Source organism: Podarcis tiliguerta (genome assembly GCF_965153285.1).
Source record: "Podarcis tiliguerta genome assembly, chromosome: 3".
NCBI classification, from domain to species: domain Eukaryota; kingdom Metazoa; phylum Chordata; class Lepidosauria; order Squamata; family Lacertidae; genus Podarcis; species Podarcis tiliguerta.
This window is the reverse complement of record NC_139536.1, coordinates 43377080-43395667: the sequence shown is the minus strand read 5'-3', so window position 1 is coordinate 43395667 and position 18588 is coordinate 43377080. Positions and strand designations below refer to the sequence as shown.

General features: G+C 41.2%; 1 protein-coding gene across 1 annotated transcript in view; it reads left to right on the top strand.

Moving 5' to 3' along the window:
• Nucleotides 1–18588, top strand: part of FMN2 (formin 2) — a 157473-nt gene that overhangs the window by 55173 nt on the left and 83712 nt on the right. The gene's annotated exons all lie outside the window — the stretch shown is intronic.

Below are 18588 nucleotides of genomic sequence, written 5' to 3'. Positions count from 1 at the left end.
GCCAGGAGGGAAGAGGCATGTTCAGTAGATCTGTCTGTAAGTAGCTCATGGTTGGTATATCTGCATGACACACTTTCCTGTGCTACATTTGTCCAGTCCCTTTCCTTCAGACATCTTTAAATATACTGCACGGAGAAGATGTACACTGTATGAAGTGAAGGGATAGGGTAAAGGGGAGAGTAATTAATAAATTGTGTAGCCTGAACAGAGAAAATGCAAGTTAAATGTGGAGGCTGCTGGACACAAAAAAGACAAGGCAAGGAAAAGATAGTCCAGTTGGTTAGAGCTTGGTGTGGGCAACACCAAGGTTGCAGGTTTTATTATCCCTGTATGGAACAGATGCATATTCCTGCATTGAAGTGGGTTGGACTACATGGTCCACAGGATCCCTTCCAGCTCAACAATTTGATGGTTCTAGACTGAAGGGGGGGGGACATGGAGAATTGGGGAGATTCCTCCCTTTTTTTGGTGGAATCTAAGCCTCAGTCATCAATGTTAGGCATCAGTGGAAATGATAAACATTCATTATGACTTGCTGTTGTATAGAATAGTATGTGACAAATCTGGGAAGCTAGATAATTTTAGCCTTGCTAACTTTGTGACTGAAGGGTTGCTTTTAAAGAAAATAAAAGGGGCAAGTTATATAAATAATGGCTACGCAAGTTAAGCAGCATTGAAATTTATTGCATTCAGGCTTTGTTTAGTGCTGAAGAATATGTAAAGTAGATCCCACTAGAAATGCTTGTGCAAGATAAGGTATCCCTGGCGGCCACCTTATTATTCTGGAGCCTTGGAGGGTTGATCCTTCATACATTTCTGTACAGACCATATAAATCCTAGAAAGACTACATGGCTCGTCTATAGTGTTGGGTTAGCACTGAAACTGGACCTTATAATTTGACTTTGTAATAATCATATATGAAGCAAAATCCTGTTGTTATTGTTCTTTGCAAAGCATGTGATAGTCTAGGTCAGGGGTGGCCAACTCCCAAGAGGCTGCGAGCTAACGCGCAGAATTAAAAACTGCAAGTGATCTACCACCTTTGGGTGGGGTTCAGGTCAAAGTTGTTGAGCTTTCGTTTTTGGGGGTTCAGGGCAAAGCTGTTGAGCTTTTAGGGTGAAAGGGTAATAAACACTCACCAACAGATTGCTAATTGTCAAGTCTGTCTTCCGTTCTGCATATCGTGCAACAATGGAGGGCAGGGAGAGGGGCCAGGGCTAATTTACTAATGGAAAGGGACCCAGCAATCGACTGCGATCTACCAAAACCTTCCAGGGATCTTCCAGTAGATTGCGATCGACCTGTTGGACATCTCTGGTCTAGGTAAACTGCAACTGACAGGGCACTATAGGCAACAAATGCATGGTATGAACTCCCACTGAAGATTACCACCTTGAAACAAAAAAATTATTTGCTGGCAAATGTAAATGTGGCATCAAATCTAATGCGCACCCTAATTTTTGCAATGTAATTTGGCAAAAAAGGTGCATATTAGACTCAAGTAAATACGGTAATTATTTTAACATCTTCTTGGATTATAGTACTGATGCTTTTTCCAGTTAGAGTTAGAGTTACGAACCCAAGTTATAAGGATTCTTATTTTCATTTCAGCATGTTCCATTGAACAAACTTTTTCCCCCCAATAGCAGAAGAGCCAACAGTAGGTATCAGAATATAGTATTTCAAAACAAGGCTGTTTTTATGATGAAATTCAATCTGGTATGAGCATCCATTTGATATCTTTGTCAACCAAACATTTGACATTGCTTTGTTGATCTGCTTAAGTTATACAGAGTATCAGTTATACAGAAGTCCGTATTGTTTCCCAGATTTCTCAAATATATTATTTTGAGTAGCTTTATGGTTTGGGGGAAAACTGTTCTAACCCCTGTTGTCTTCCACTGAAGAACTTGCCAGACCATATATGATGGGATAGCTGTGTATTCAAGTAGATGGGTGTGTATGCTGTTAAGTTTGACCTTAAAAAAACAACAAAAAACATATCATGAGATTTAGCAAAACAAACCTCTGCAGACAATAAAATAATGGCTACTGGGTTGGGTTTGGCAAAAGGTGGTTAAATAGGCAGGCAGTAGTTGTGGTGAAATATTAGTGGTTGTGGTTTCTAATGTTGGGCAATGTTTGTTTTCTTTGCAATGGAAAGCACTTTATTATAGTTATTTTTTTTATATATATATATTTGAACTGGATACCCTTAAAGGTCTGCAAAAGGACATGCTTTCTGCAAAACACAGAATCCAACAGAATTCAATTAAAGAATATGAATTTATGGAGCTACCTTACAGATCATTGGTCCACCTAATCTAGTACTGTAAACTCTGATGGCAGCAGTTGACTAAGGTTTTTCAGAAAAGACTTTTCCCAGCCATGCCACCTTAAAAAACACTTTAAAAAATACCATGCAATTGATTTTCAGATATAACAGGACTAAAGGAACAACAATAGCATTGTTATTTATTTATTTATTAAAAAACTTGAAATGCTAGAGATTGGTCTTTGGATCTTTTTATCAAAAATAAAATGTTGCATTGTATAATCTTGAGCTCTATACAGAAATACGTGTGCTTGCAAGATCTCTTCCTGGCATCATGGGGTCACAGGATTGGGCTACGGTGCCACCGTGCTCACGAGGCATCCTGGTAGCTTGCAAGGCTTAAAAGAAAACAACATACTGGGATAGCTATATGGCAATGCCTGCAGTCAAAAACCAGAAACAGCAAAGATATAAAGATATACAGTGGTACCTCAGGTTAAGTACTTAATTCGTTCCGGATGTCCGTTCTTAACCTGAAACTGTTCTTAACCTGAAGCACCACTTCAGCTATTGGGGCCTCCTGCTGCTGCCGCGCCGCCAGAGCACCATTTCTGTTCTCATCCTGAAGCAAAGTTCTTAACCTGAGGTACTATTTCTGGGTTAGCGGAGTCTGTAACCTGAAGTGTATGTAACCCGAGGTACCACCGTAATGAGAGCACACCTCTTAGGTGATCAGACCAGAGCTTCCTGCTTCTTTAAGCAACCAGCCCATGCGTTCTCTAACACAGAATATGGTTCTCCTGGTCTCCCCTAATGGGGCTGAATCTGATATTAATTAGCCTGATCATGCACATGCTTTTCACTCTCCATCATCCTCAGAGGAGGAGGATTTCTTGGGGTTTCAAGAGGCAGCATCCACTCAAATCTTTCCCCTCCCCAGGAGCTCCTCATTGCCTCAAAGAAGATGGATATCAAGATGATGGCTCAAATTCTCAGGTTGTGCAGATCACTCCCTTCATTAAACTCTCCTACCATACCAGTGGGTGATCACTCATAACAGACATCGGCATATCAAGGTGTCCGTTATAATCAAAGCAGCCATGAAATAGTGGAGCAGAGATGCCAACTGCAGGAAAGACACTCCCGTCCAAGATCTACACAAGACAATAATTACGACAGGTGCCAATCTCTCAATCCAGGCAAAGTAGTTCCCATCAGAAGCACAAAACAGCGTCAACTGGCTGGAACTCTGGGTGTCCCAGTTAGACATAGAACACTTCCCTCTACAACACCAGTCTCTCCACATCCTTCTATGGTCTGACAGCATCAGTGTGAAATTGTGTATCAATTGGCACCGGATCCCCTGACCTCCAGCAAGAGTTGGCCCACTCATGAACTGGGTAGAATGCCGCCACCTCCTGAGCCTCTCCATGGAATACATCTCAGAGAAATCCAATACCCAGGTGGACTGGCTGAGCTGCATCACACTGGATCCAGGCAAGTGGACACTGCACCGGCAGGTCATCAATCAACTTCACAGTCAGTGTAGTCCATTTTTGGTAGACCTCTCCTGTTTCTACAACCCACACACAGAAGGATGATATGCCCCTTGGTCATCAGGTCTGCATTATGTGTTCCCACCAATTGCAGTTCTCCCAAGGGTACTCCAAAATATCTGGTAAGAACAAGGCTTTGTTATACTGATAGCCCCCTCTGGAGCCAGGCACTTTCCCAAAAAAATTCTTCTCCTGCCTCGTGACCAGGATAGAGCAAGTGACCCCATTATGCCATTGCAGATCTACATTTTAGATGAGCACCAATCATACTTTTTCCATTGTGTTGACTGTACATGTTTAAATTGTGTAAAATGTATTAACTTTGGCCTGCCTTTAAAGAACTTCAGCTGATGCTTAATTCAGCCATTAAGCTTTTTGACTAGAGTAATTTATTCAGAATAGGTCACTCCATTATTGTACAATCTTCTGTGGAATGGTTTTGTTTGTTTGCTTGCTTGTTTCTGGGTTCAGCTTGAAGTTGTAGTCACACCTTTACAGGAGGGCTGGACAAAATGATAATAGGCAACCATTTAAACATATATTCAAGGGTCTTCCAGGGTGTGTGTTAAACTTCCCAAAGTTCAAGGGGGAAAGTGGGTGTTTAGGGTGGAGAGTTTAGTACATACTATTTCCTTTCTAAGGTGGACAAAGGGCTGGCTTCTTTTCTTATAAAGAACAACAACTCGTGGCTTGGCACACTTTGCTTGTAAAGTCTAGCCTTGAAGACAGAATTTTTAAAGAGAAGCCAGGCCTCAGACCCACCTCACAGTGGAATTTGTTAGCAATACAACACCCGAAATACAGACAACATTTGCCACAATCTCAGAATGTCCATGAATTCCTTCCTCATTTTGGTTAAAAGATCTGGCAATGGTAGGGGAGAGAATTTTGTGCTGCCCTATTTTAAAGCCCTAAATAGTTTAGGGCTAGGATACTTGTGACCATCCTTGAGTGCCTCATACTAAGACAGAAAGATGGGGTATGTATGCTTTTAATAAACTAGCTACCAAATCTAGCAGAGATAGCTGAATTCAAGGTATTAAAATGATTGCATGAGTAAAGTACTGTATATTGGTTGTATTCAACATAGCACTAAGTCATGGTGCTGTCAGGACAAAGATTACTGCTAGCACAATAGGACTTTCCCACCTCACACCCCTGCATACCTTAAGTCTGTTCTAGGGGTCTTCCCAACCCTCCTGAGCAAATCTAGGGAGAGTTTGGGGCACACAAGGGGTGAAGAGAGAGGTGGAAATCCTGTTGTGTGCTAAAGGTAATCTTTCTGCTGATGGGACTGTTAGTAGAATACCACCCAATTTCCTGTTCCATTTAAGCAGTATTTCCTGTTCCATTAAGCAGTATTTCCTGTTCCATTTAAGCAGTATTTCCTGTTCCATTAAGCAGTATTTCCTGTTCCATTAAGCAGTATTTCCTGTTCCATTTAAGCAGTATTTCCTGTTCCATTAAGCAGTATTTTCAAAGGTAGTGGAGGGCAACAAGATTAGTCTTTATACAAATATTTATTATTATCCTAAACCATTTCTATACTGCTTAAAACATATTTCAAAGTGTTGTATAACTTTTTTTAAAAAAATACAAAATATGCAGTTCATATATAAACAGTTTGCTGTGCCAAAAGAAAAGCTGCAGTAGGTGCCCACAAATCCAAAATTCAGAATAGCCATACATATATTGCATAGCCCTGCTGGATCAGACCAAAAGGTCACCTAGTCCTGTTTCCTGTTCTCATGGTGGCCAACCCAGTGCCCCAGGTGGAAGCCCACAAGCAGGGCCTGAGTGTTGTTGCTGTTTATTGATATCCTGCCCTTCTCCCTGAAAGGGCCTCAAAGCAGCTTACAGCTAAAATAGAAACTAAGGTGTGTATCACTGTGGCCAAATAAGAAATCTTTGCATTCATGATTCCATACGACACGTATTAAAATCAGTTTCCTGGAACATCAGATAGGTAACATAACTTTAGGAACACCAAAGCCCGAGGCATTTATCTGCACTTTTGGAGAAGGGGAAAAATAAGCCAGAATATGCACGTTGGTGCATACAGACTTTTTGCAGCCACTTCGCTCTTCCCTTCACATGAACAGCTTAACAATCCAGGATTCATCACAGCACAATAGCTTCTCATTATATGTGAACTTGGAAACTGTTTAATGGCTTTAAAACAAACCAGAAAATGATTTCAAGTTGGCTTAATATCCTGGCTTGTTTGGAATCATTAACCTTATTTTATGGGTTCACATGTAATGGGAAGCTATGATTAAGTGCTCAATCCAGCTTGTTCATCTGTTTGCATCATCAAAAGAGGAGTGAAGCTGCTGCAAAGGAGCTCTGTTCATCCCATGCAGCTCATGTATATCATCACTTATTAAGATTGGCTTAGTGTTGCATGCAAATGCAGCCACTTATAATAATCTTGAAACTGATCACATGCATACTGTCCAAAATGCAGATATCACATTTCTGTAGCAGGATTCTGCATTTGCCCACATATGCTTCTGATGTTTATCACTGTTACCACCTTTGACCCCCCTAACTAGGACTCCCTTTGAGACCCACATGTGGTACATGTGCTGTATGTACAGATCCAGACACAGAAAATACGCTTGCAGTACCATATGCACACAGCCAGGCCGGATCATTACTGTAACAGGACAATTGATGCTCAGCATATTAATAGTGGTAATGATGACAAACTAGAGTACCCATTAACAGCTATAGCTGGTGTGCCAACTACAGCCATAATGGGATATGGATGTCCTGACTATGGTGATTCACGTATTAGCAACCTCTAAACTTAATTATTACAATACATCCTATGTGGGGCTACCCCTGAGCCTGATCCAGAACCTCCAGCTGGTGCAAAATGATGCAGCTAGTCTGTTGATGGGGACAGACTGTCACCAACTCATGACTCTGGTGCTTAAAAGCTTGCACTGCCTGCCTATATGTTACCAAGCCAGGTTCAAGCTGCTGAACTACAGGCAGATGACTATTACTTTCTTCTTCCAGCAGGCATTTTAAGTCAATGTTGAGTGTTATGAATTTTTTTAATTGTTTTATAGTCCCGTTGGGGGAGGGGTTGTTTTTAGTAGACCCCTTAAAAGTACAAATAATGAATTAGTGTAGAAATGTCTGAAATAAAAATAATAATAACTTTAGTGATCAGAAACAGTGCTGAACAAATGCTACTGTTAATGTAACTTAAAAGCCTGTGGCCTTCAGTAATGTTACATCACATTGTTGACTCAGCTTAGTGAGCTGCACCTACTATAAAATCAAAAGCGCTTGTGCTTACTCTCTTACCCACATCCTTATACTGGCGAACTTTTGTTTTTCTTTACCCAGCCATTGTTTTCCGGTCCATTTCCTAGTTTTGATTTTGTCTTCTAAGTATAAAGTGGGACTTTCTCCTCAAGCTAAATAAATGTTTATGAGAGGAGAACTGTAGTGAAAGTTAAGGCCATGATCCTATATATAGACACTTGTACTTAAGTTCCATTGAAATCAGTAAGATTTAATGTTGGCGTAATTATTCTAAATCTCATAATCGTTTGCAATCTAAGGAGCCCTAACTGAAGCAGCAGATTAATTCAACAAGGATGTTGTGTCCACATAGCTTTTTAAAACATCATCTTCATTTTAATTGTTTGGCAACATTAACTCTTCTGTGAGTGCTGTTTATAAGATGGCTTATCACAATGACCTTACATTCTTCATCCGCCCCAGTCCTGGATAACATTGCAAGAAAGGGATTTATAAATTGGCCACAGTTTGACAAACTGAACTTGTTGTATATAGATGGAAGCCTAATTAATGTTCATAGTCATTTGTTTCATCCCTCATAAGTAACTTGAGGACTGCTTCCTTAGGAACACAACTGTTGTTGAAAAATTGGCTCTTGCAGATCTAAGTGATTTCAATTCTTTGGAGAATATTATCTAACTTTTTTTAAAAAACAAACCATTTGAAAGGATGTACCCATAGCCAGAAACTGTCAGCAAGGAACTGCTTGGTTTTCATCCATTTGGAAACCTCACCCTGAAAATGCCTGAATAGAAATTTTGCATCCAAATCATACAGTTCTGTGTAGGTAGTTCATAGAAAGTTAAAATGTGCCACATGCACTCTTCTTTAAAGACTATTCTACGTGCATGGGAAGCCAGTTCTCTGCAGAGATGCTGGACGTTGGGAGAAACCAAGACTTACTTTTCCCCACCTCTTCTCTATTAGTATAGCAGTAATGCCCAACTTAGAAATAGAAACATACATACAAAACACATACTACCCATAAGGTAAGAGCTACTACTGGGGATAGGTTTAAGCTGTGACCAGGTAGAAAATCCCCCTGTTGCATCCTGTGAAAGGCAAAAGGAGCAAAACACTCTTCTCATGCTACTTGGGTATGAAAATGCTATTCATTTACAAACATAAAAATAAACAAGCTGGTATTTTCACTGAGAGACTTCTGAAATAAGCAAACTATCACTGCCCATTGCAATGCAAGCAGTGACAGAGCCAGCTGGATGGCTAATTGAATAGCATTCCGTGGCTGAAAGGACTCTATTCCCCATGTCCACTCACTGCACCACATGGTCCACTCACTGGATGATGACTCCATGGAGCAATCCTTAACATGTTAACTTTCAGACATGCACACAAGCCCCATTCCCCAAATCTCTTCACTTAGTCCCTGATCTTCCTATGTTGAACAGGAAAAGTCAGCAGAAAGTTACCTGAATGCAATTAAAACCTTTTGTGTGATTGGGGACCATGGTAAAGCAGATTAAAGTCTGTTTGTTCACCCTTATCCTGCCCAACATCAACTTTAGACGCTGATTTACAACTTCTGATGGGGAACAGATAGGTTGGCATTATAAACATTTTGATTACTTTGCAAGCCAGCTCTCTGGTTGACTTCACTCAGTACCTTCATGCTGATGTGAAAAAATGGTGCAATGTAGGAAGCACCTAGAATGAGCACTCACACTATACTGTGGATGCCTTTTGCGGGATCTTGTGTGGTGCTACAGTTCCCAGGGAACTTGCTAGTAGAAGGGGGCTGGACTGCTTCTCAGTGTATTATTCAGAGGTTCATGCCCAGCCTCAAATTTAAGTTTCATTTCCTGGGAATTAGGGCCAGACCCATTATAAATAGGGGGATGAGCCAGTATTAGCCAGGCAGATGGCTCTGGAGAGTCATCCTCCCTTTGTTAATATTTCTTGTTTACAGGTTAACTTTTTCTTCCTGTTTAGCAGGCGCTGCTATGGTCTTTGACTGGTTGCTGTTGAAGGACCAGGAATAAATTTTCCTGCATTGGCAGGTTTTGTCTTCCCCGTAGAAATTCATCACAACTTTGGCGGTTATGGCCTTGGGTGGAATCCTTTAGTCTTTTCTTCCCTATAATGGTGTGTGTGTGAGAGAGAGAAGTGGTGACTCACCCCCCTGCGACGGCAACTCCAGGGTCTCCTCTTAAAGGGGTTACTTAAATGGGTGTCACTGGCCATATACTGAAAGGTTGTCAGTGAGCTACCCTGCTTGTGGGGATATGGGCTCGGCTGCCTGCCTACACTTACGTTGTGTAGAGCACCCCATATCCTATTTACCCTGATGTTCCCCAGTTCCCCGGCTGGGGGGCTGGGAGGGATCCATGCCCAAGGCCTAAGCCAAGGTCTTCCTACATTCAGAAGCTTAATAAAGTTGTGGCCTAATTTTAATTCCATAACGTTGTTAGAGTCTTTATTTCCTTTCCCACGTTCCCTGGGGACTGGGGCTGTCGTGCCTGGTCACGCAAACTGAGATATGAAAGCTAGGAGCTAAATGGTACCTTAAATCTAGGTTATGGCCGTAACAACGGAATGTCTAGGCGTGCTTTTTTATAACAAGAATACAAAGCTGAAAATGAACTGCAGCTAAACTATTACGTTCGTTTTTCACATGGTCTAGTCCTTCCCCTGCCCACCCCCCGTAATATTCTTAAGAGGGTCTCTTCTCCAGCCTTCAGAGAGTAGCTGGAGGTGGGGAGGCAGAAAAAGGGCCTCCTTTCCTTCCACTCTGCAGTTTGAATCTGAAATCTTAGGCGCAGTACTGCACCCAGAGCTCAGAAACTGCTTGCCCTAATGAAATTTCCTGTCACAAAATGTGCCTAGAACAATTGGAGCTTCAAACACTGTTAGGAAGGTTCTGCCTTTTTGTCGCTTTGCCATTGTTGCATGTGCATAAGTCGATGCCCACGGGTGCTGCATTTGCATCATGAATATCTCCTAAAGTTCAACAGTTTGAGTTTCTGTTCAGACCCCATCTCTGTCCCAGTGAAAGCACTTCTGAAAAGTTCGTCCCTCTGCAGATGCTTTATGTGAAACTGTAAGCATTTAGCAGCTCTCTGCAACTATGTGGAGCTTACGCATGCTACAGCTGACATAACCCAACAGTGGCTGTGCTGGCATTCATGAGCTTCCATGCACATTGGATGGTTCTATGAATATTATATGAGGATCATAGCTCAGTCATACCTGGAATAGAAAGGATTTGAATGTTTCCGCTTATTAGTGGAAGCACCACTAAAACTTTTCAGCAGTGCTCAGGTGGGGGCAGTAATGTCTAAAACATCCATGTGTGCATCCAAGCCCCACAGAGCTCTGGCTTTAGGCTTCACTGCTTTATTTTTTGTGCTGTATCAGGCTTTTAAAAACTCAGCTCTAAGGATCCACCTTTCTTTATAAATCTATGAGCCTATTCTGTCACAAAAGGCTGTTAGTTCCATGAAATAATAAGCTAAATGTAGTCAAAAAGTGGTATTTCAGGAAAGAAAAATAGGCTTCTTCTTTTTTTTTTTTTTTTTTTGGCCAGTTTAAACATCCCTTCGCTTGTCTTCAGCACTTTTTAAAACTGAGGATTCTGTGATTCTTTCTAATGAGAGAAATGTTTAATCTATTGTTCTGTCCCCAGTTGGAGAATGTGTTATTTATTGTTTTTACATATTACTGTGCATGTGAATCTAAACAATCTGATAAATTTTTCATCCAATGTCATACAAAGGGGTATTAAGCTATAGCAAATATATTAAACAGGGATTAGTTCTGTAAAGCAGCTCATGTAATTGTATTTGTTCCACCCAGCCAGTTGAATCTTCTAATGATAAAAACAAAATGAAAGGTTGCTTACAGTTTAAAGACTTTGATTTACAAAATAGAATATTAGGATTGGTTGGGGGAATGAGTAGCGAGAGAAACAGAAACTTATGCTAGGAGTGTTTTCATTTTTCTTAACATGGCTCTGGTTCTGACACACATAGGCAGCATTAATCAGTTACGTGGAAGTTATATTTAATATTGAATAATGATTGAAAAGATGTTTGTCATGACATAAGATGGGAAGGTTCTGTTGCAAAGTGCAGCTACACACTCTTTGCAGCTGAAAGGACATCAGAAGAGGATAATGGTGGCAATAAAGAAAATTGAAATGAGTATGAGAATGTGCTTTTCCTAACTTGGAAACCTAGTGCAACTGGCAGGAATGCTATTTTTAAATAAAGAATTTATAAAGCCAGTGGTCATATATTCCAGACCCTCCAACATGTTACAGATGAAAATAGGAACGTGCTTATAACACCCCCATTCCCATAGCAAGTAAGGAACACTTCTTAAGCTCCCCCGTTACAAATGGCAGGAAGCACCACTATGTCTGCTTTTTGCTGTATTTATTTACTCTACAACAGCTTGTCCTGTGCTGCTTTAAAAACCATGTAGGTGTTTGTTCTTTTGTTAAAGATATGCTAGAAAAATAAAATGTCACACAAACTCGTATCAGTCATTCAAAATGAGCTTCACCAGGCTCCGCTATGCACTATATGAAGCCTTAAATGTTAGTATGAATTTACATATATATGTTAGAGAGTCCAGAGCCATCTTTTCCCCTTCCCCCACCCATGCAGAGATTTAATCGTATACATGGGGAAGGAGACTGAACCCTGAAGAATGTCAAACTGGCAACTCACACTTGCAAAATTTAGGCATCCCAACAAATAAAAAATAGGGTAGTATAGAATAGTATAGTACCTGGGGCAGGGACCAGAATACCAGGACTGTCGTGGCTGATTGGAGACATATGACACAGATGACTGCATTTCTAATTTTATTACTGTAGGGTTTTAGGTCTCTCAGATTGCAGAAATTCAGGTCATGAATGTTGACAGTCACCTAAATGTGTCAGTGAACATTCATTTGTGTGAGCAGAAGCTCCTGCTTGTATGTTGGATGGGATAAAGTCTCTCAGAGCTTACTCAGACAAGCTCTGGGGTTGCATGGCTTCTTTCCCCCCATACCGAGTGAAAGTACTAGACAGTGAAAATTGAGGAATTATATAATTTGTTTTGGAAATTTACAACGTTTGTTAGAATTCATCCCATTCCAGACATTAGCCATAAAGGGGGAAGTGTACAGAAGTTGGGCTATGCTGCTGACACTATACCTGTCTTCATGTCCCTGACCTAACCATGCCCCCACATAGATGCCTAAAAAGGAACCCCTCCACATGAGCAGCGATTCACATGTTGGGACTCCATATAATCAGAGCACTAGCTTTGTGAAAAGTAGGCCTTTAAAAAGTAGGAAGAGGGAAAGCATGGCAGTCTCTTAAGCTTCATGAAGAGACCAGAAGGCTGCCATCTTACTGCATGCTTTCTACTCCCCCTCTCCCCAAACGTTGGAAGCGACTGTAACAGGGTTCCTGTTTAATCAGGGTTCTTGTTTATAGAAATTTAATAAATAAGGATGAGGAGGATCGGAAATCAACATTTAAGTTTCTTGTCTAATGACTCCCAGAGGGCATTCCAAGACCTCTGGGTTAACCCCTTCCTCTGGCCAGCAGCCAAGGCCGAATCGTGATGCTGAAGGCCCTTCAGCCGTCTCAGGCTGTCCCTGCCTGAACTCTGGTGGGCCCAGAGCTCAGCCATTATAAATAAATAGTAATAGTGAGAGAGAAAGAGTTCTGAGGGGCTAACATCCAGGACCTTGGAGTGCCCTGTGAGACGAAAGAAGGGGAATTTCCAGCAACAAGCTTCCCTTTTTTTCAAATAATTTAAACCCTGATCAGAGTTTTCAGTGTTCAAGTTGGGCCAAAGCTTTTCTTAAACTTAAAGGAGGAATTTTGTTTTGAAAAGGGTAGAAGAAGGAACACATGTTTCACAGACGGCACCTGATCTTTAAAGCTGCAGACAGGAGGGGACAGTATTCATACAGCCACCCACTCCTGAGTAGTGTGAAAGAAGAGAGGGAGACAGACTCACTGTCAACATATTTATTTTAGTAGGTATCACAGAATTGTAGAGTTGGAAGGGACCCCAAGGGTCATCCTGCCCAACCCCCTGCAATGCAGGAATCTCAGCTAAAGCATCCATGACAAATGGCCACCCAACGTCTGCTTAAAAGCCTCCAAGGAAGGAGAGTCTACAACATCCCGAGAGAGGCTGTTCCACTGTCAAACAGCTCATACTCTCAGAAAGTCCTTGCTGATGTTTAGGTTGTGTCTCTTCAAAGCTTCATCTTCAGTTATGTGTTCTCTGTTATTTTTAGGCCTATATTTTAGTTGTATTTGTAGGAATACAAAAATTCTGTTATTTGCAAATTACACTCTTTTCTCCTAGAAAAAAATATTCTGATTTATAGAGGTAAAAGCACCAGGTTCGAAATCAAAATAAACCAGCCCATGGCACCCTGCATAATCAACTGAAAGAAAAATGCCTTTAGTACCATAGTAGCAGTAACATTCATTCTTGGCACCATTTCCAATCTGTATAGGAAGTCACATGGCATTTCTATTGCATTTTCCTCTGTTACCACTTTTGAATAAAACATTGTTGCTAAACTATGGGATTAACATCTGTGAGAAGAGCTGCCATAGCTAAGTAATACCTACTTGGCCTAGTTTTACAGTCTTAAAAAGAGACATTACATTTGTCATTTAGTAATTACTATTGTACTGTTGAGTTGAAAACCTCTGGCTCATTTTACTAGTGTCAACTAGTAATTTGGCCAGTTGTAATGAGTAACAACTTTGAGACATTGTTAATATCAGCAATTAAATTTGTTCCAGAAAGTAGAACTTTTGCAAAACAAATTCTGCATGAGGTAGATACTATTTTGGGGGAAGAGGGTTTTCTTTTTTTCTTTTTCTTTTGCTCCAAGTATTTAATTATCTGACATCTGTATTGCATTGCCTTTCATTAAATATCTGACTCTTTTTGCTTGTGTTATCTATACAGGAACAAATTTGGCATGTCACTGTTTACTGATCAACAATACAGGCCACTCAACAGTTAGGAACTTGGTCATAGACGTTAGCATGCTGATAGTATCGTTAGCTTCCTTTATATTTTTAAAAGTTGTTTTTAAAGTGCAGTTCCAAACTCTAAACTAAAAAAGGGGAGATTTCTATTGTGTCTGAAATTGTTTGATCTCTTAGAGATTTGATTAGCAAACTTTTGTAGTTTCTCTGCTTAATGGCGTCACTAGTCTGTAGCCTGTAGGCTTACATGGCTGCAGTTAATGGGTTTATTTTATTTCTAATTGTGGGAACTGCTTTAGGCCTTTATGCTAATATTCATATTTTGTGAATTAGCCATGTATTGTTGCAGCCACCGTGCTGGAGGAAATATGATACTATTGAATTCATTCAGCATTTATTTTTATTTTGGTGAATATTTAACTTTATATGTGCTGGTGACCAAATAAAGACAACACGTTGCCACACGTTCCCTATTCATTAGATTTATGGACCTTGGTGGGCACCAAACTAGAAATAAAAATACAGTTTGATGTGCACAGTTTTTTTAAATTGACACCCAACTATCCTGACACTGTCCCCATCTGGATGAAAGCCAGGGCTGGCCCTACCATTAGACAGCGTGAGGCATCTCAGGCAGCTAATTTGACCACATTTTGCCCCCAAACCTGAGGCTTCCTATCCCTGGTTCATTTCCCTTCTACTCCTGTTGCCACTGTACTCCAGATGCAACTCTATGGTTTGGCTTTGTTGAAGAGATACCAGCCATGGTATCCTGAAAGGGCATATGGTATCATGGAAGGGCACATGATGTTAGCTATTTAATGTATTGTTATTGTATCTTTATTGTCGTAAAGGTAGGAGGCATTTGTGGGATCTTTTGGTCTCAAGTACCAAAATAACTTGGTCTTGAGTACTATGCACTTTAACTTGGGGGTCTGGGATACTATTTGCTTTTCCTGCTTAGGTGTTGGACAGATGCAGCTGTGACAGATACATAAAAGGAAGAGACTCGCCTGGATTGCACTTCATTCCAAACCAGGGAGTGGGAATGTCTTTCAGCCTGAGGCCCACACTCCGTCGTGGGGAACCTTTCAAGGGCAGCATGCCAGTGGCGGGTAGGGCCAGAGGCAAAAAGTGGGTGGAACAATGGATGTTGATGTTTACTTTTGTAAACACACACACACACACACACACACACACACACACACAGACACAGACACCTCTCCCTCTCTCTCCATCTTTCAGTCAGGAAAAAAGCACTCAGGGAGGGTGTGAAGCAGGGATGGTGAGAGATGTGGCCTAGGAAGAGGGCGCTGACATGGGGAGGTGTCACAGTCTAGGGAGAGTCCTGTGGACTAGATAAAGAGGTCTGGAGGACCACATTTTGCCCCCAAACCTGAGGCTTCCTACCCCTGGTTCATTTCTCTTCTACTCCTGTTGCCACTGTACTGCCAGACGCAACTCTCTGGTTTGGCTTTGTTGAAGAGATATCAGCCATGAGTGCAGATTTGGATGTGGCACATGGCAGGAGCAGGGAGGGGACAAAGTACCTATGATTTTCACCCTTTGTATTTGCACACTGTAATTGCTATGTATTTGCTTAACTATGGTTTATAATGACGCAACAGCAGAGTGTCTTATCTTTGCTTGTCAAGTAATCATTATATTGCTATTCTAAGAGGAAACCTTGTTGTATATCAGATATTTGGTCATTCTTTCCCAGTTTTCTTTCTTCTGACAATAAGCAGATCCCTTGCATCTCAGGCAGAGATCATTCCTGCTTTGAAGGAGATGCAAGGGATTGAATCTTGATTGAGTGTATGCAAAGTGTATGCTCCACTACTGAACTATGACTCTTAGCTAATACATGTTTTCTGTCTATTAGCTAAGAAATGTTTAGAACTTTCACCTGAAATGTAAAAATAATATGTATTTGGTTAGTACATGTGTGTGCTTTTATCTTGCTTTTGTAGACTGAATGGGCAGAGCTAGATCTGCCAAGGACTTTTCCCACTTCCACTTGCATGTTTCTGACATATCTGTTTTAATATATTCTCTTTATCTATGCCTTTTTCTTCAAGTACCACCAGGCATCCCAGTTTTCAAGCTCTGCAGAAACTCTCAGACCCCTTCATCGCATGGAGCAGCATATCACGGTTGTTAGCTTCACTTCACAGCTTGTGCTCCTGCATACATGCATTACAGTAGGCCGTAGATGCAAAATACTAAACTCAGTCAAGCTGCCAATCAATGACTTGGCTCTCAAATGCTGGTGTGATTGTTTCTCATTGCCTGCAGGTTCCTGCATAGGATGTACCACCCCAGCATGCAGGAATTTTTGAAATCAAATGGTAGCAATTCTAGGATGACACATGCATCCACACCCACACAATTAAGTCTTCTGTGGATATCATAAGCATTATAATGGACACCAGACACAGCATAACATTCACTCACTTAACACAGCTTTTGAACTCTTAATGGAAAAAGTCATTGTTACACTGCTGCTTACAACTCCTTTTGGTACTTGTTTAGTCATGGCTGGCTGCACCATTTAAATGTTAGAAATGTCTTGCCTGTGAATTCATTTCCTGTAAGTGGGTGATCCCCTGTGTTGGTCATCACCTTCCACCTCCTAGACAAAGATTTTGTGCAACATATTCACGATTCATTATCTAAAGGCAATTCACACAAAAAGAACTTACCCAACAAATAAGATTATAATTTAGCATTTCTCTAATGGATGATGTTGGCATTAAGGGGCTTTCCAACTACCTGATCTCAGTATCTCTTAACAGTTGCCTGCTCTCTCTCTTTTCTTCTTCCAGAAAGCATTTTATGCATATGGTATTGTGAATAGTCCCATGTAACTATAGCATTGAATTGAGAAGTATGTCACTTTCAACAAATAGATTACGTTGCTAAAGATTCTTAAATCCCAACAAACAATCCCGTTATTTTTCTAAGTACTTGAAAGAAAATGTTTTGAGGTGAAATCTAGAGGCAAAATTGAATGTTAATATTTGCAAAAGTGTGATTCTCCAGCATTTTTGCTGAGGAACAAACCTTGGCTTCCCAGTTGTGGTTTGTTTAGGACAGGGCTGGGAAACTGGATCATCTAAGTCTACAGGCCAAATCTTGATGCCTGGCAGGCTAAACTAGACCTGTGGGCTGGAGGTTCCCCATTCCTAGTGTTGGAGAAATAAACCACAAGCACTGGTTTGAATATAATGCTAAATCAGCCACTCTGTGGTTTGTTTCCCCCTCAAGGGTAGAGGAGCAAAGCTGGAATTGCTTCAGCTGTGTGCTTCATTCGCAGATTAATTTACCTAACTTTGGTTTATGGTCAGCTTTTTGTCTGAACATGACCAGTGTGTAGTAATTGTGCCCTTTGGAAACTGTGAATTTCAAGTGACTGTTAAACAGTAAATTTCAGTGGGACTCAAGTCGTGAAGGTAATTAACATGTGCTTTCCCCCCTTTTTAAGTATAAATACTAGCCTTGGGCAGCTTGAGCAGTAGCAGATCTTCAGGGAGTAGCGAGGGAAAGTCTAACTCCTGCCCTCTGCCACAATCCTGGTGAACAGAGCTGGCCCATCAATGAGGTGGGGTGAAGCACTCACCTCAGGTGACAGAAGCGCAAGAGGCAGCATCCTGCTGCTTCCACCGCTGCCGGAACGCTCCCCTCTCTCTGGCAAGAGGGAAGCATTTTGTAGTGCTGTTGCTTGTCTTCCCTTCTCCTGGGGCAGAGAAGATGTGCACCACCACCATGCAGAACACCCAAGGTCTGGCCAAGTTCAGTGAGAGATAGGCATTCTTGGCATTGCCACTCATCTCCCCCACTCTGAGGCAGAGAAGATGAGTGGCAGTGCCTTGAAGAGCATCCTGGTTCTTGTCAATCTTTGTGAGGGGGGTGATTCTGGTGGCAGCAGAAGTTTGGGGGAGGCACAGTGGGTGGGAAGCGGGGAGTGGCACATTCTAATTTCGCCTCAGGTACATGGTACAGGCTGCTCCTGCTGATGAAAATCTTCCCTTCCTAAATCTGCTGTTTTCATTAGGTAAGATGTGTTAATTGACACCAATGAAGACTTCCTTTCTAATGTAAGCGGGGGGAGGGGGGATGATTTTTCTCAGGATGACAGCGGGGGGTGGAACAATTTAAACACTCCCTCTACACTCCCAGTAATCCATTGCCTGAGATGGCTCCACTTCAGCTGCTTTTTTAAAAAAAATGTTAAAAATAATTTAAAACCTGTGTAATTTCATTCATACTAGTTTGGTCCTTAGGGTAGAACTGTGAGTGTTTGTGACTGGATCGTCTGCATATTTTTAAAAGGCAGACATACCCACAGAAACCTCAGTGTGGATTCCTGGGTGGAATCTATACACATCTATAAACTATTTTGAAAATGCCTTTTTTAAAAAGCATTTTTAAAAATACATTGGATTTTCCATAA